The sequence below is a fragment of the Martes martes genome (genome assembly GCF_963455335.1).
Source record: "Martes martes genome assembly, chromosome: 4".
NCBI classification, from domain to species: domain Eukaryota; kingdom Metazoa; phylum Chordata; class Mammalia; order Carnivora; family Mustelidae; genus Martes; species Martes martes.
Window position 1 is genome coordinate 50,328,154 of NC_137891.1, and position 4,818 is coordinate 50,332,971.

Genomic DNA, 4,818 nt, shown 5'->3' on the forward strand with positions numbered 1-4,818 from the left:
ATTATTTCAATACAGCTACCGGAGTGATCCTGTTGGATTAAGTCAAATCAAAATATGCATATCCTTACCTTGATCTGTAAGTCCTTACCTGGTCTGCATTCCATTTATTCTCTGACCTCATTTCTTTCTACTGTCCTCTTTGCTTTCTCTGGTCAGGTCACATGAGCTCAGGACCTTTTTGCTCTTCTTGGAACAGGAGAGGTACAATCTCCATCCCATCCCGCCCCTGCCCCCACCTCCCAAACCCTATGCAACTGATGTACTGATGGTACCTCTTTGGGAATACCTTTTGACCTATTTACCTCTCAGCTTGCTCCTTACTTTCTTGAGATCATTACTTTTATGTCACTTTATTTTTTGGACTTTCTGTAACCATCTTATTAAAAATAACAATTTCCGGGACGCCTGGGTGGCTCAGTTGGTTACGCGGTTGCCTTCAGCTCAGGTCATGATCCCGGCATCCTGGGATCGAGTCCCACATCGGGCTCCTTGCTCCGCAGGGAGCCTGCTTCTCCCTCTGCTACTCTGTCTGCCTGTGCTCGCTCTCTCTCTCTCTGGCAAATAAATAAATAAAATCTTTAAAAAAAAAATAACAATTTCCTTCCCAAATACTTCTAAATGCTCTTATAGGCTCCCCCCCCCATTAACACTTATTACTATTTAATATATGCAAGAATCTACTAGTTTTTGCTATTTATTATTTGTCTCCCTCAGTAGACTTTAAACACCATGAAGGTAGGGATTTGTGTCTCTTTTGCTCACAACACAAGAAGAGTCTAGTATTCAGAAGACCCTCAATAAGCATATGAAAATATAAATTGTTCCAAAGCAAGAAAGATAAGCATCCAAAATTATAGAATATAAGAATGAATTGAATAAAAGAATATGAATAAAAGAAACACTGTGGATCAGAATCTGTAGGATGGCATTGTGAAGAGGAAGACCTGAACTGTACTTTAGAATGATTTGTGTAATTTGAGATAATGAGAGAGAACTCAATTGGGAGATTATAAAGTTATCTTATATCATCATTGATTATCTCAGTCATTTACTAGTTATTTTAGGTAAGTGATACCAAGATATTTAACCCTCAAACCAGATATTATCATTGATCTTAACCAGTTTTCTGTATCATACTTATGATCCAGTACCTCACACTATCAACCCAAAATGTCCCATAATATGTAAATGTGATAAACTAATAGTGTCCTTTAAATCCCAAGAAATGGTTCAGTCTGAGAAACCCTTCAAGAAAGACCCTGTACATTTATAAGAAACAGATAAGTTCCAATTTTAAATTAAGCAGTAGCCATATCACTTGAGAATCCTATGGACTTTCTCTTCCGTGTCTATTAACTACATTAAGTTAAATGAAATGCAATGAAATTTTTGAGAAACTGCAGAAAGCTTTCTCTTTGCATTTGTTAAATGAAATGTGAATCTCTTTTGAGTAATGGGAAAGTGTCTTTATTTGTGTGGTGTTCTGATTAATATAAAAAGTGCTTGAGTATTGTTCTGTACTATATTCTGTGAAATGTAGTTACCAATTTGTGACATCCCCCATCTCACTCTCAGAAGTATTTTTGTCTAAAGAAAATTGTGGCCCATAATAATGATCCCTCCTAAACAAATATATGGTGTAGAATAGAAAAAAAAAATACTGTCTTTTTGCTTGACTTAATTTTATTTCCTTGCTTACATCTTAGGAATCGGATGGCTCAAATGAAATATTGTTATTGGTCTTAGACAGTTTCATTGCTATTAGCTGTACTGTGCATATATTCAGTGACTTATATTTTCTGTGGCACTGCCAAATAATGTTTGCATTTGATAAAATGTGTTAAATATTATAGTCTTATTAAATAAAAACTCATTTCATTTGTCTCAGTTACTGAAACCACATTCTGAAGCATTCTGTGCATTTGTGTTTTTGTTTTTATTCTTGTGAAATTAAGGTTTTCTCTAAGTGAATTAGTAATGAACCAGGAAATATTTATGAAGAGTCAATATCATTAAGATATTAAGGGAGTTTAACAAATTATTTTCAATGCTAATTCTTTTCAATCTTTCATATTAACACCCAACCTGAAAATTTTATCACTTTGTGAATTAATCAGCTTTATTGAGGACCCATAAAATTGCTTATCCTTAATCTAAAATGCCTTAAATTCATTTTTGATTGAAGAAGTAATCACATACTTTTGCCCTCGTCTATGAAGGCAGGAATTATATCTAATTTATTATCTTATCAGAATAATTTGACCTTGTCAAGTCCATAGTAGTTGCTCAGTAAGTATTTGTTAATTAAGTAATTAACAAGCATGTAACAAAATTTTCTTTAGTTGTTTGCTATTTTAAAAGGAATTGCAGTGCTAAATAAAAACATAGTATCAGATACATTACAATCATCAAGAAACCTATAGTCTGATATTAAAAGTTTCCAACTTTTAAAACTTCTGATTTAACCTGAGATATCCTAAAATATTTTTTTCTTTTCATTTCCATGTGTTCTGATACTAAGTTCAACTCAGGCAAACCAGTGTGGTGGAGTAGATTGGATACAGAGAGGGCAAACCTGGATTGACAAGTGTGTGGATAGGTCCCTTTCCTGATTCACAGTACTTGGAGATAGTCTGGAATTATGTATTGGTTTATTTTGGCAAATCCTAGTTAAGACCTGTATGCTAGTGTCCACACACATTAGCATTTTTGCTCTAAAACATGTTCCAATTGAGTTGACAAATTTTGTGGTCACTGTACCAATGATTCCTTCTTTCCGTGATGACCAGTTTGTCATCCAAACTTTCAAGTTCCCCCTGCTGACTACCTAATATTTGTAAGTAGATTTAGAAAGCTGACTCTAGTTTGAGAAATTCTAAAATTAAGTGTAAATAAACACAAAAGTCATGCAAATTACCATCCCTTAGTTCTTTCAAGAAATGAGCTCACAGAGCAGTGCTTGAGATCTAATTCCTATATTGTTAGGACAAATTCAGAAGCTTCAGTCCAAATGTACCAGATGCTTCGTGTCAAGTACCAGCGACAGCAATGCTATTAGCATCATAATGAAGGACACGATGACACATTAGATACCAAAAGAATGGCTTATATTGTTCCTCTCACAAAATTACACAAGTTGCCAAACATCTAAATTGATATTGAAAACTTCACTTTTCTTACCGGAAGCCAGATATTGCCCCAACTCTACTTTTCCTTAATTAGCAAGATATTCTCCATATATAAATATCTGGGCATATGCACAAGTTTTAGATATAATCACACCCTTGAAATAATTTATCTTTGTTACAGTCTTGATTTATACATGATATAAGTAACTTTGTTTATGGCCCTTTGATACTCAAAATTTTATTTTGTCTAAGCAATCAGGATAACACATATGATTATTCAAACCAATCAATCTCATTTTTGGCAGAAAGGAAACTATAAGCTATGAGATCTGACTGCTCAGTTTTCAATTTTCTGTTCTGTTGTCTAGAGGACATAAGGATCGTTTAGGATTTGATGCATTTTTTTTTCAAATGTATACCTTAATGGATAAAGGATAAGTTTTAGATTCAAATAGATCTGGGCTTGAATCCCAACTCAGTCAATTACTAGTTTGTGAGCTGGGCAAGTTATTTGATCTTTTTCAGCTTCATTCTCTTTGCTTGTAAAATGAAGATAACAATGCTCCCTTTCAGGAGGTTATAGGATTACAGGAGATGATGCACTTAATGTGTCCAGCCCTGTGCCTGGCGCATAATAAGGGCTTATCCTTTCCTTTTTTTTCCCCCTCCAACAAAATTACCAATGCTTTGAAGGAAAGAACTGTTTTATTATTCTCTGTTTCATCTCTTTCTTATGTTTCTATCCTGGTTTCTCAAAAGTGCCACCTACATTAATAAATACATACGGCATTTATTTTATTTCTAGAACGTGACTATAAACCTGGCATTTCTTAAGGTTTGTCTGATAATACCTGTCAGTTTCCTGTACTCTAAATCCCAACCTCTCGAGTCTCCTCTGCAGTTCCCAAATGTTGCCTCGTCCCATTTTCACTTTCAACCCATTTCTACACTAGCACTATTCTTTTAGCGGGTACAAATTTTCAAACTAATATTGCCAATCTAAAAAAGATGAAGAAGAAGATAAAGAAGAGGAAAAAGAAGAAAGAGCCCCCTCTATTCTACATTCTAATCTAGGATTCCAGTGTTCTTGGCCTAGAACCATGCTCTTTGCGATAAAACTTGGCACTCTTATCTTGGCTTTGTCACCAATCGTTTTTTCCTCAAGCCTTACCAACCTGGTCTCTGACTCACTCTGCAGTATTTCTGTTCTCTCCAAAAGCACTATAGCCTACTGTTTGCCAGATGAAGGTATTTATCAGTCTTTATCCTGCTTTGCCTCTTGACTTCACTATTGATTGGACTTCTTCATATCTAATGCTTCACCTAAGAGTCAGAAGTAAAATCCAGCTTTCCATTCATTAGTTAAACCAACCAGCTACAGAGGAAAAACAAATCTGAATTTGCTTGATTATTGCATTTTTCATCTATTATAATTGTGTCTTTAGTTAAATTAACATTGTCAGTTAAACTCTTACCATTTCAGGCAGGGGTTTCTAGTTGTTTTCTATTGAAATTGATTATTCAATATTAACTATCTTGACAAATATGCCAATTTAATATTTTAAAATATTTTTGGAAAAATATGCATAAAATTATTTGATGTTACTGGAAATTTACCATCCTGTGTTCATATTATGTGTTTCCTGATAATTGTTCTGCTTCCTAAGTCATCTCTTGTTTATTCAGCCAA